The following is a 14,265-nucleotide window of genomic DNA, read 5'->3' as shown; positions in this document are numbered from 1 at the left end:
GTCAGCCCAATTGCCCCCACCTGCCCTCCCCTGCTGACCATCTTGTGGTGGCCATCTTGTGACGACATGGGGGTGGCCCTCTTGTGATGATGTGAGGGCATGAGGGCCACCTAGGCTTTTATTAGTATAGATTATTACAAGATATAAAGGAAGTCATTTTATTTTGATAAAAGGGTTAACCCATCAGGGAGACATAACAATTACAACCATTACATCCAACAACATATCTCCAAAATACATGAAGAAAAAAGTGACAAAATTTGAGGGGAACAAATAAAAAATCAATAATGATAGTTGGAAAGTTCAATGTCCTGCTATTAATAATGGATTGAAACTAGACAGAAGTTCAACTAGGCCAGTGGTCGGCAAACTCATTAGTCAACAGAGCCAAATATCAACAGTGCAATGATTGAACTTTCTTTTGAGAGCCAAATTTTTTAAACTTAAACTATATAGGTAGGTACATTGTTATTAACTTAATTAGGGTACTCCTAAGCTGGCCTTTGCTAAAAACGTCCTCAATCTGAGGGGTCGACCTCAGCGAACGTACCCCCACTTCTTCTAACGCCACTTCTTCAAAATAGACTCGCCCAGGCCGAAAACCGACTTCTACGCATGGGCCACGAAGTTTCAATCGCACTGTATGTGCATGCCCGCATGTGGTATTTTGTGGAAGAGCCACACTCAAGGTGCCAAAGAGCTGCATGTGGCTCGTGAGCCGCGGTTTGCCGACCACTGAACTAGGCCATTAGATGGGAAATCATCAAGGAAATAGAATAGTTGAACAACACTGTAAACCAACTACATACAACTAACAGACACCTAGAGAACACTCCACGCAAACACGGCAGAGTACACATCATTCTCAAGTGCACGTACAAAATTATTTAGAATAGAATCTATCAGGCCATTGAACATATGTTAGGCCACAGAACAAGTCTTAGTGAATTTAAAAGCACTGAAATTATACACAGTATGTTTTCTGGCCACAATGGAGTGCTATTAGAAATTAATAGCAGAGGAAATTTCCAAAATTCACAAAATGTGGAAGTTAAACGACATACTCTTAGTAACCAGTCAAAGAAGAAATCACACATTACCACCAAACTTAGTGGCTTAACAGAAATTTATGATCTTATAGTTCTGGAGGTCAGAGGTCTGACATGGGTTTCACTGAGCTAAAATCAAGGCATTGGGAGGGCCGTGCTCCTTTCTGGAGGCTACAAGGGAGAATCTGTTCCCTTGCCGTTTCCAGCTTCCAGAGGCCGCCTGCATTCCTTGGCTCGTGGCTCCTTCCTCCACCTTCAGCACCAGCATGTTGCATCTCTCCACTGTCCTTCCGGATTTCTAATTTCTCTTTGTAACACTCTTCCAATTCCCTCTTCCACGTTTAAAGACCCTTGTGATTTTATTGGGTTCACCTGGAGAACCTCGCATACTCTCCCTGTAATAAGATCAGCAGGCTAGTACCTTAATTCCACTGCAACTTCATTTTCTTTTGCCATTTAATCCATCATATTCACAGGTCCTGGGAATTAGGATGTAGCAGCTTTCTAGGAAAGTGGTGTATGTATGTGGGGGGAGCATGGTTCTATCTACCACACTTTACACATGCCAGTACACCACATTTTAATATTTTTATGACAATTCAATAATTGTCATTCAGTTGCCTTAATCTACAGAATTTATTTTTCTATCCACATCAAATGTATTAAACTGGCCAGATGCAACAGTTACAAAAAATGTAAAGAAATATGAGACAAATTGTACAACATAAAGTAGTGTTTATTTGTATGTGTTTATATATGTATATGTAAAAATATGTATACATATGGTATGTATGTGTATGTGTACACATACACATGTACACATCATTTTACAGTTAATCAGGGGGTTCTAGAAAATCAATATACCATAGAGATTCCTGGAAAGATAATGCTTATAAAATAAGGCCATGTTTGTAAGGATCCAAAATCAACCAAAGATTCTTAATGAAGAATGCAAAAATTAGAGACAAAGAAATATTATTCTTTTTAGGATAGTCTTTCTTCCTATTCACCATAAAAACAAACAACCCAATATAAAAATGGGCAAAGGACCTGAATAGACACTTCTCCTTTAAATATATTTTATTGGCTTTTTAAAGAGAGAGGGATAGAGAGAAACATCGATGAGAGAGAAACATCGATCAGCTGCCTCCTGCACACCCCCTATTGGGGATATGCCCGCAACCAAGGTATATGCCCTTGACCAGAATTGAACCTGGGACCCTTGAGGCCGCAGGCTGACGCTCTATCAACTGAGCCAAACCGGTTAGGGCCTGAATAGACACTTCTTTAAAGAGGACATACAGATGGCCAATGGACATATGAAAGATGCTCAGCCCTAGTCAGTTTGGCTCAGTGGATAGTGTGTAGGCCCCCGGACTGAAGGGTCACAGGTTTGATTCTGGGTCAAGGGAACATACCTTGGTTGCGGGCTCAATCCCTGACCCCAGTTGGGCTGCATGTGGGAGGCAACCAATCAATGTATCTCTCTCACATTGATGTTTCTCTCTTTTCTCCACCCCTCCCTTCCACTCTCTCCAAAACAAAACAAAGCAAAACAAAACCCTGTGGGAAAATATCCTCAGGTGAGGATTAACAACAACAAAAAACCCCACAAACAATACTTAGGAATAAATTTAACCAAGGAGTAAAAGACCTCTATTTGGAAAACTATAGGACATTGAAAAAAGAAATAGAGAAAGATAGAAACGAATGGAAATGTGTACCATGTTCATGGATTGGTAGAATTAATATCATTAAAATGTCTATACTACCAAAAAAAATGTCTATACTACCCAAAACAACCTATAGATTCAATGCAATCACTATTAAAATACCAATGGCAAACTTCACAGAGCTAGAACAAATACTCTAAAAATTTATATGGAACCATGAAAGACCCTGAATAGCTGCTGCAGTCTTGAGAAAGAAGAATGAAGTTGGAGGGATCACAGTAGCAGATATCAAACTATACTGCAAAGCCATTATAACCACAACAGCCTGGTACTGGCACAAGAATGGGCATATAGACCAATGGATCAGAATAGAGACCTACACTTTTTTTTTTAATATATTTTATTGATTTTTTTTTTACAGAGAGGAAGGGAGAGAGATAGAGAGTCAGAAACATTGATGAGAGAGAAACATTGATCAGCTGCCTCCTGCACATCCCCCACTGGAGATGTGCCCGCAACCCAGGTACATGCCCTTGACCGGAATCGAACCTGGGACCTTTCAGTCCGCAGGCCGACGCTCTATCCACTGAGCCAGACCAGTTTTGGCTGAGACCTACACTTTTATGGTCAATTAATATTTGACAAAGGAGGCAAGAATATACAATGGAGTAAAGACAACCTCTTCAACAAATGGTGTTGGGAAAACTGGACAGACACATGCAAAAAAAAAAAAAATGAAATTAGACCACTAACTTACACCATACACAAGAATAAACTCAAAATGGATAAAATACTTAAATGTAATGCATGAAACCATGAAAACCTTTGAAGAAAACACAGGCAGTGAAATCTCAGACATCTCATGTAGCAGAATTTTTGTGAATACATCTCCTAGGGCCATAGTTGGCAAACTGCGGCTCGCGAGCCACATGCGGCTCTTTGGCCCCTTGAGTGTGGCTCTTCCTAAGCCTTAGGAGTACCCTAATTAAATTAATAACAATGTACCTACCTATATAGTTTAAGTTTAAAAAATTTGGCTCTCAAAAGAAATTTCAATCGTTGTACTGTTGATATTTGGCTCTGTTGACTAATGAGTTTGCCGACCACTGTCCTAGGGCAAAGGAAACTAAGGAGAAAACAAATGGGACTGCATCAAAATAAAAATCTTCTGCACAGCAAAAGAAACCACCATCAAAATGAAAAGGGAACCTACTGTATGGGAGAACATATTTGCCAATGATACATCTGATAAGGGCTTAATATCCAAAATATATAAAAGACTCATACAACCCAACAAAAGGAAGATAAACAATCCCCCCCCCCCCCCAAAATGGGCAGAAGACTTGAATAGTCATTTCTCCAAAGAGGACATACAACTGGCCAAGAGACATGAAAAATGTTTCATCACTAATCATCAGAGAAATGCAAATTAAAGCCACAATGAGATATCACCTCACACCTGTCAGAATGGCTATCATAAAAAAATAAACAAACAACAAGTGCTGGTGAGGATATGTGGAGAAAAAGGAACCCTAATACACTGCTGGTGGGAATGCAGATTGGTGCAGTCACTATGGAAAACAGTGTGGAGTTACCTCAAAAAATTAAAAATGAAACTTCTGTTTGACCCAGCAATCCCACTTCTGGGAATATATCCTAAAAACCCCAAAACACCAATCAGAAAGAATATATATGCATCCCGATGTTCATAGCAGCATTATTTACAATAGCTAAGATTTGGAAACAGCCCAAGTGCCCATCAGTAGATGAATAGATAAAAAACTATGGGACATTTGCATAATGGAATACTATGCAGCTGTAAGAAAGAGGGATCTCTTAGCCTTTGGGACAGCATGGATGGACCTGGAAAATATTATGCTAAGTGAAATAAGCCAATCCAAGGAAGACAAATATCATATGATCTTATTTGTGGAATCTAATGAACAAAATGAATTGACCAACAAAATAAGACCTGAAACATGGAGGCATAGAACAGACTGACATACCTTGATGTGGGTATGGAGGGGTGAGAATAGATAAACCAAAGAACTTATCCCATATAATAAAAAAGAAACATGTAAATGGACCATCCCTCTGCTATGCTCACCAGCCAATCAGGAGTGAGTATGCAAATTAACCTGGCAAAGATGGCAGGTTAATTTGCATACACAGGCGCCAGGTGGAGAGCAGAGCAGGAGAGCGGGAGGCTTGGGGGGATGTGGCTCCCTCGGTCGCTCCCCCAAGCCGCCGGGCAGAGAGCAGAGCAGGAGAGCCGGCAGAGAGTGGAGTGACTTGGGGAACTTGGCTCCCCAAGCTGCCAGACGGAGAGCAGAGAGGGAGAGCTGGCGGCTTGGAGGACTTGGCAGAGTGGGAGGCCATGGGACGGAGACAGAGCAGGAAGGGAAAACCAAGAGCGTGGGGAGCACCAGGAATTCTGGGAATAGTAGTTCTGGTGGCAGACGGATCTCCTAAACACTAGAGCAGTGGTTCTCAACCTCCTAATGCCGCGACCCTTTAATACAGTTCCTCATGTTGTGGTGACCCCCAACCATAAAATTATTTTCGTTGCTACTTCATAGCTGTAATGTTGCTACTGTTATTTTACTGAATTGTAACGTAAATATCTGATATGCAGGATGTATTTTCATTGTTACAAATTGAACATAACTAAAGCATAGTGATTAATCACAAAAACAATATGTAATTATATATGTGTTTTCCGATGGTCTTAGGCGACCCCTGTGAAAGGGTCATTCGACCCCCAAAGGGGTCGCGACCCACAGGTTGAGAACCGCTGCACTAGAGCAAAGTGAGCCTGGAGCTAGTTACTGTTGTGGTGGGGGATGGAGGGAAAGCAAAGATGAGAGACATAAGTAAAATCAGAGTATCTAGAAAAAATTAAAGGGAAGATATCCTAAAACTTCCAGGAAATCTCCATCAATGAAGCAAAGAAAAAAAAATGCCTCTATTATTCTGTGAGCAACAAACCAAACTGGGTTGGGGGTTTCATATGATCGCAAAGACAGACAGAAACTCCGGATTGTAGAGGGCTCCCCTGAGGGCTCCCAGATTGGAGAGGGTGCAGGTCGGGCTGAGGGACCCACCCCCCATGCACGAATCTTCGTGCACCAGGCCCCTAGTATACTTATATTCATAGTCCATGAATACAGGCAATACGGCAGTGAAGAACCTGGGGGCGGGGGGGTGGGTAGGGTCTGGCAGGAAGGGGGAAAAGTAGGGGGAAATGGGAGATATCTGCAATACTATCAACAATAAAAAATATATTAAAAAAAACTTGAAAAAACACATGAAAAGGTGTTCAGTGTCACTAATCATCAGAGAAATGCAAATTAAAAGCACAATGAGATATCACTTCACACCTGCTGGAATGGCTATCATCAGTAAATAAAACAAGTGTTGGTGAGGATGTGCAGAAAAGTGAATGATAATACACTACTGGTGGGAATGCATATTGGCCCATCCACTGTGAAAAGCAGTATGGAGATACCTCAAAAAAATTAACAGTGCAACTGCTTATGACCCAGTGATACCACTTCTGGGACTATTTCGAAAGAAACCAGAAACACTAATTTGAAAGAATATATGCACCCCTATGTTCATCGCAGCATTATTTTACAATAGCGAAGATTTGTAAAATGTGTGATACGGCAGCCAAATGTCCTTTAGTAGATGGAATACCATTCTGCCATAAAAAGGAAGAAAATTTTATGCTTTGTGACAGCATGGATGGACCTGAAGAACATTATGTTAAGTGAAATAAACAGTCAGAGAAAGACAAGTACCATATAATTTCACTCATATGTGGAATTTAATGGACAATCTGAACTAATAAGCAAAGTAGAGACAGACTCATAGATAGAGAGCCGGCAGACAGCTGTGGTGGTGGGGTGTTGGAATGGGGTGGAGGGATTGAGCAAAAAAGAAAATAAAAGAGAACTCATGGATATAGACAACAGTGTGCTGATTGGGGGGGAGGGGAGTGGGTGAAGGTGGAGGAGGGTATAGGGGGATAAATGGTGATGGGGGAAAAATAAAGAAAAAAATAAAAGCAGTAGTCTGAGTGTTGAATGTAGGAGCAGGTTCTGTGTGCCCAGCGGGGCCATGCTGTAGAATACTGCCCATAGTTTCTAATGTTAACAAAAGTTAACATCATTTTAGCAGATTTATTAAGGTAGAGAAAAGCTATACTTTATGAAGTAGCATCATCCAATAAAAATATAATGTAAGCCACAATGTAATTTTAAATTTCCTAGTAACCACATTAAAAAGGCAAAAAGAGCCTGGCCGGTGTGGCTCAGTGGTTGAGTGTTGTCCCATGCACTAAAGGTCACCGGATTTGATTCCAGGTCAGGGCACATGCCCAGCTTGCAGGCTCAATTCCCAGTAGGGGGTGTGCAGGAGGCAGCCAATTAATGTTTCTCTCTTTTACATCAATGTTTCTATCTCTCCCTTCCCCTTCCTCTCTCTCTCTTAAAAAAAAAAAATCAATACATACTTAAAAAAAGGCAAAAAACCCAAAAAACAGATGGAAGTAATTTTAATGTATTTTATTTAACCTAATATATCTATAATATAATTTAACATGTTGAAATATTTTGCATTCTTTTTTCATACTGATTCTTCAAAATCAGGTATTTATTCTACACTTATAGCACATTTCAGTTTGGATGAGCCATATCAAGTATTCAGTTGCTATGTGAGGCTGTTACTGTATTGATAGTTTTGGGGCTATTTTTATAAAATCATACTCAAGGCCACTAGAGACACAGCATAGTATACTGATTTTTACTTGAATCCAGATTCAGGTTTTGGCTTTGACTCTCTCACTGTATTTATTCTTAAAACATTTACTGACATCTAATTTAAAAAATTATGTCGTTTATTTCTATGATCAGACATGTAATATTGGAGAGAAGTTAAATGTTATTTTGCTGTTCTAGTTCAGTGATGGTGAACCTTTTGAGCTCGGCATGTCAGCATTTTGAAAAACCCTAACTTAACTCTGGTGCCGTGTCACATATAGAAATTTTTTGATATTTGCAACCATAGTAAAAGATTTATATTTTTGATATTTATTTTATAGATTTAAATGCCATTTAACAAAGAAAAATCAACCAAAAAATGAGTTTGCATGTCACCTCTGTCACGCGTGTCATAGGTTCACCATCACTGTTCTAATTACTGCAGGACCCACTGAAGGAAATTGTCAGTTCTACCTGGATAACTCTCAGTAGTAGTCAGTGGCTTCATGAAGAGGGTTCTTGGTATGTGAGATAGAGGAAGGGCTCAGGTAAAGTCAGGGAGGCTGGAAATAGTACTGCTGCCTGGAGCATGGATGTGGGTGGCTGAAGGAATAGTGTGGCTGAATTAGAGTCAGGGGTTATGTCTTTGCAGAATACCTGAAACATGGTTTCGAATATAGGCAGTGAGCACCCACCAAAGAACTTTAAGAAGGAAGTCACAAGGTAAGATTTGTTCTTCTTTTACTTTAACATCTTGGCCAAGTCACTTGACCATTTAGACATGCCCCTCAGTTTTTTCTGTAAATCCAGTGTATTGAAATCTACTCAGTGAGGGGCTTTGAAGGTTAAGTGAACTTTCCTGATGACCCAGCTCAAACTCCTGGTGAATTGAGAGACCGCTTCTCTGGTAGTTTCCTTTAGCACCAATCCTTCAACGTGGCTGCGCTCCAGTAGTAACAGGGAAAGCTTTTGAAAGTACACATTCTTGAGATTCAAGAATAAGTTTTAGGGTAGTGTCGGGAAATCTGTTTTTGACAAGCTCCCTCGGTGATTGTTGTGTAGCCACCTGTTTCAGGTTTGCACGCACAGGATAGTGCAGAGTTCATTTCTCAGCTTTTATTATAGGACGCGAGCATTAGGCAACACCTACTCCTCCTGCCTCTGTGCCAGCTGCCACGTCCTTTGTAGGTGGATGTTTTGTAGACCCTGCTCTGATCACAGTGATAATTACCAGTGGCCGAGGGCTCCTGTGTATGATGTTGACCAGTTGCTTCTTAGGCAGCCTCTGGCTCTGCACAGAGTGGCCTCATTTAGTTGATACCTGGCAGCTTCCATACATGTATGTATAGTCTTTGTTTACCTTAGCCAGCACTCCTTAAGTTTGCTTACACTCTCGTTTTTGTTGCTTTATTAACATGAAGTCACTTTCTAACTTACAAGGAGCAGAGCAAGCCCAACTGGTCAGTTAACTAAGGGTGGTTATTTTGCAGTAGCTCTTTATTGTGGTGATACTTATAATAATTATTATTTCCTTTTTCTGTTACTACTTTTAATAGTAGTGCTTTCAACTGAAAATTAATATCAATTAATGTGTTTTCTCACCAACAATGATTTGGGAAAGAGAAAGAGTTACAATCCAGTGCCTGCAGACTAAGGCAAGCCATGTGCACAGTCTGCTCTGTGAGCCAAGATGGGGTGGTATTTTACCAAGGGAAGAAGAGGTCAAGGGAAGGCGAAGTTAGAACCATAGAGCTTCATTCTGAGCATAGAGTTCTTCCTGTAGAATTCTCATGTGCTCTCGAGTAGGGGACTTCCATAAGCCCTAGCCCCTCCCATAGACTCTCCAAACTGATTGTTTTCTTCAAGTTCCAGTTCAGGTTTATCAGTGCTATCATTCAACTATTGCCATCATTAATGTATTTACCTTCACAATATCTCTGTTTTAAGGGGAAAATCACTGCTGGAATAATGAAGTGTCTCTGAATGTTGAATTTTCTCTCCTTGATTTCCTCTCTTGGTCTTAGGTTGTTTTAGAATTCTGATTGGATATGAACAAAACTACGCATTTCACCTAGCATATCAACTTGGACTTTGTCACCCCTTCAGGTGGTCAGAGTGCTGATTTTGACTTTATGTCTTATCTTTTAGTAATTTAAGAAATAGGGAATGAGAAATAGAAGCGTGGTATGAAAAAGAGATCAAAACGTTTATTTTGAGACTGGCTGCTTATTTATTTGAAAACCCAACAAAACAATTTATGGTAGGCTGCTCGCTTAGTAGGTCTCCTGGCAGCAGGGAAAATTGTTTAAGTTCTTCCATCTCAGAAGAAAACACATTTTGTAAACATGTATATTTTTACACCTAGGGTACTCACACGGGCTCTGTTCTGTTGCTTTTAGTTTCAGTGGTGTTGCCCTTGTTCCTGGGTGGTGGCAGGGATGGTGTTAATAGCAGTGGTGGGATAGCGTGGAGTGGTGACTGTGGCAGGTCCTAATACATTATTAGGCAGAAGTAAATGTTCCCTTCATTCCATCTGGACTGGGACCTGTTAATTCTTCTCAATGTGGTGTGCTGCTAGCATCTTTTTCCTTCACCCCCCTGCCTCCCATTGTGTTCCTCATTTACTCTGATGTGCTTTCCCTTTAGCCTCTCTTCTTAGAGCTCTGCACTCTTACTCTCACCTTTATGCTTTCTTGCCCTCAGCTTTTCTCTCTACCACACCATGCTCAAGGAAAAGACTCTTTAAAAAAATACGTTTATTGTTGAAAGTATTACAGATGTCTCCCTTCTTCCCCATACCCATTCCACCCTATTCCCTCCTCTCATCCCCCAGGCAAGGAGGAAGCTGAGAGGGAGTTGGCAGTAAATAGAATCTGGGTGGGGAAAAAAGAATTGAAAAGAGACTCAGGCCCTTCCAAAGGCTGAAGGCAATTTGTTTATTATCTTCCGGGTGCCATGAACACATGTTGGATTGCAGTGGAAACATTTAATACCCAAACCACCGATGCTGCTCAGAAAAATGATTTGTGCCGAGCCAATTGGTAATTTTGAAGATTTGTTTCATGATCACTGGGTTTTAAAATCATATCTATTTTCTTGTTTGGAAAATGATGAAATTTCTAGTTGGATATCAGCTATTTTATATGATGCAATCTAATAATAGCAGACAGTCTGTTGTGTCCATTGCAGTAGCATTTGAAAGGAAACTTTGCGTCTTTTCTACTATCTAACAACTAATCTTGCTGGACAACTTAGAAAGGAAAGGAATTTTTGCTGGTTTATTTTGAAATACAATTTTATTAAGGATTTAATTAATATCAATATTGTCAGTATTATAGGATTTATGGATCCTCTCACTTTTAATTTCTTCTGAATTAGAAGAAAATAGGAAGCATAACTATAAATTTGGTGCAATTTAGAAAGATTCAGATCTACAAAATAGACATGATTATTCATGCATCAGAAGTATTCTTCCCCTGATGAAAGGTAAGTCTGAAGTCCTTAAGATGTATCATTTATATGGTGTGTTTAAGAATCAGTTTTCACATCATTAACTACTTGAGGGAATAAGATAGAAAGAAAATTGAAGTCATGTAATCCATTGAAGATTAATCTGAAAATAAGGTTAAGTATCTCTAAAATTCTAGACACAGCCAGTGGAAAAATGGTGAATTCATGACACAACCCAATTTTGAAGAGTTTATTTGTGGTACAATTATTGCTTAGATTTAAGGACTCCTGAACTAACTTTATGGTATAGTGAGAAGTAGTATTATAATTAAGGTACTGTTTGTGCTTCCCTGAATCTTCCTCCTTTCTTCTAAATGTTCCTGTATCTTTTTCTTTTTAAGGTTTCCACACCTGGATTGTCAACTAGGGCCAGTTGTCACCAATGTCAGTAAAGCTTGTTTTCTGGGGGTCAAGGTGAGTGTATGTGTATTTCTGTTGGCTTTGTCATTCCATTTGACTTGGGTCCATAATTGCCTCTTAAATATTGCAGTACGATTTCTGGTACTGCAAGTAATAACTGATGGCAATTTTTGTAAATATTAGTATTGAAACAAGAAAATTGAAATGAATTCTCATATGAAAGCCTAATTTAATAATGCTTTTAAGAAATGAGGAATATATTCAGACATTGACTGAAACTCAAGTTAAAACAGCATATTTTGTTAACGATTTTAAATTGGTAGAGTGTGTCTGTCATGGACATCTCTTTCCTTGTGGTAATTAATCTTCTCTGCAACAAAAGGTTATTGTATTCTTGCTGACACATGTTTAGTAACATCAACGGACAGAAATAGGACAAGGGGATGCAGTAGCATTTAGGGGCTTGCTTTGAGTGTAGGATGTGCTTGAAAACTGAAATTACTAAGAAAAAAGACCAGATTTGGGGAGGGGGTGTTAATACAGCACAAACAGATTTTATTAAACTAATAGTAGAAGTGTAGCAAACAGCCAAGACCCCAGACAGTTTAAAACATTTGAGAGAAGCTTTTCTGAGGGCTGCTGTGAGCCCATATGACATTTTGTGCCAATTAGACAAAGTCGCCCCTTCCACAGATATTCTACTTCCATTTGATGGAAAATTGTTAGACTGTATTGATTTTTAGAATAAGATACTTTATTGCCATATGCGGGGAAATGACAATTTAAATAAATTATCCATCTTTAAAATTGTAATAAAAATATAATTTTAAAGGTAGTAGGGATACTAATGATGTGATTGGTGTCCCCTTAGATATGGTGGCCTTGAATGTTCACACCCTGAACAACTGCGAGGTTGGCTTTTTGTTGGGATTCAGTGCAGGACAGAATCTAAGGACGGGGGGCTTTTATTAAGTTCTAGTCATTGGGGACAGAAGATAAAAATACTAGTTTGGGGTCTGGCTTTTTTTAAATTTTTATTTTGTTAAATCTTTATTGTTCAGATTATTACATTTGTTCCTCTTTTTTCCCCCCATAACTCCCCTCCTCCCAGTTCCTGCCCCACCCTCCGCCCTCACTCCCCACCCACTGTCCTCATCCATAAGTGCACGATTTTTGTCCAGTCTCTTCCCCCATCTCCCACACCCCATTCCCCCACAAGAATAGTCAGTCCATTCCCTTTCTATGTCCCTGATTCTATTTTAATCACCAGTTCATTCTGTACATCAGATTATTTATTCACTTGATTCTTAGATTCACTTGTTGATAGATGCATGTTTGTTGTTCATAATTTGTATCTTTACCTTTTTCTTCTTCTTCCTCTTCTTAAAGGATACCTTTCAGCATTTCATATAATACTGGTTTGGTGGTGATGAACTCCTTTAGCTTTTCCTTATCTGTGAAGCTCTTTATCTGACCTTCAATTCTGAATGATAGCTTTGCTGGATAAAGTAATCTTGGTTGTAGGTTCTTGGTATTCATCATTTTGAATATTTCTTGCCACTCCCTCCTGGCCTGCAAAGTTTCTGTTGAGAAATCAGCTGACAGTTGTATGGGTATTCCCTTGTAGGTAACTGAGTTTCTTTATCTTGCTGCTTTTAAGATTCTCTCTTTGTCTTTTGCTCTTGGCATTTTCATTATGATGTGTCTTGGTGTGGTCCTCTTTGGATTCCTTTTGCTTGGGGTTCTCTGCGCTTCCTGGACCTGTAAGTCTATTTCTTTCACCAGGTGGGGGAAGTTTTCTGTCATTATTTCTTCAAATAGGTTTTCAATATCTTGCTCTCTCTCATCTTCTGGCACCCCTATAATTCTGATGTTGGTACGCTTGAAGTTGTCCCAGAGGCTCCTTACACTATCTTCGTATTTTCGGATTCTTTTTTCATTTTGCTTTTCTGGTTGGGTGTTTTTTGCTTCTTCCCGTTTCAGATCTTTGACTTGATTCTTGTGCTCCTCTGGTCTGCTGTTGGGAGTCTGTATAATATTCTTTATTTCAGTCAGTGTATGCTTAATTTCTAGTTGGTTCTTTATCACAACATCGAGGGTCTCATTAGATTTCTTGAGGATCTCACTACATTTAACGGCAGTTTCTAGAAAATTATTGAAAGACCGAAAAAGTGCGGTTTTTAGCTCTATATCCTCCATTTCTGTCATGTTTCTTTCCACATTTTTTATGCTTTCTTGGTGCACCCCCTTGTGGTCTTTGTGCGCAGTCTTGTTGCAGTTAAGCCTTGATTGTTGTCGGCAATACTGGGGGTGATTTGACCTCCAGGCTAACTGGCTATGAGAGTCAGCTGTGTCTGCAGTGGGAGAACTTCTGTGCTGGATCTCTAGGGCGGTGCTAATCTAGCGTTTGCCTAAGGCTATCCGGCAAATGCCTCTGTGCAGGGCTTGGGTGGGGATCTACAGGGCGGGTGGAGCGAGCAGTTATGGCTGCTCTCAGTTCCGTCCCCAGGGGCTCTGCCTCTCAGAGTCCCAGCAACCGATGCAAACCTCTGAGAGAAAGCTGCCTTCGAGTTCCGACCGAAGCCAGACAGTCCCGCTTCTCCCGTTTGAGTCTGGGTCCCTAGAGACTTGCCGGGATCTGGAGCTCAGAGTCTGAAACTCCCTCCCGATTGAAAACAACAACCGCACCCTCAGCCGCCAGCCTACTCCTCATGCACTCCGCACCTGAGTATTTCACTTCAGCACTGCGCTTCCTCTGAGTCGGTATGCTATTCTCTTTCCTCCTAGTTGTAGAACTTCCACTCAGCCAGCCTTCCTGTGGTTCTGGATGATGTCAGTTCTGTCTTTTAGTTGTATTTTTGAAGTGGTTGTTCGAGGCAGCAAACTCCGGAGTTAACCTATGCCGCCATC

General features: G+C 40.3%; 1 protein-coding gene across 1 annotated transcript in view; it reads left to right on the top strand.

Moving 5' to 3' along the window:
- Positions 1-14,265, top strand: part of MTUS2 (microtubule associated scaffold protein 2) — a 554,541-nt gene that overhangs the window by 18,145 nt on the left and 522,131 nt on the right. Inside the window, exon 2 of the mRNA XM_036300894.1 lies at positions 11,337-11,409. The gene's annotated coding sequence lies outside the window, so the exon portion shown is untranslated. The remainder of the gene's footprint in view (positions 1-11,336; positions 11,410-14,265) is intronic.

This window comes from Myotis myotis, unplaced genomic scaffold (genome assembly GCF_014108235.1).
Source record: "Myotis myotis isolate mMyoMyo1 unplaced genomic scaffold, mMyoMyo1.p scaffold_m19_p_3, whole genome shotgun sequence".
In the NCBI taxonomy this organism is placed as follows: domain Eukaryota; kingdom Metazoa; phylum Chordata; class Mammalia; order Chiroptera; family Vespertilionidae; genus Myotis; species Myotis myotis.
The sequence above is the reverse complement of the archived record's forward strand: the minus strand, read 5'-3'. Positions and strand labels throughout refer to the sequence as shown.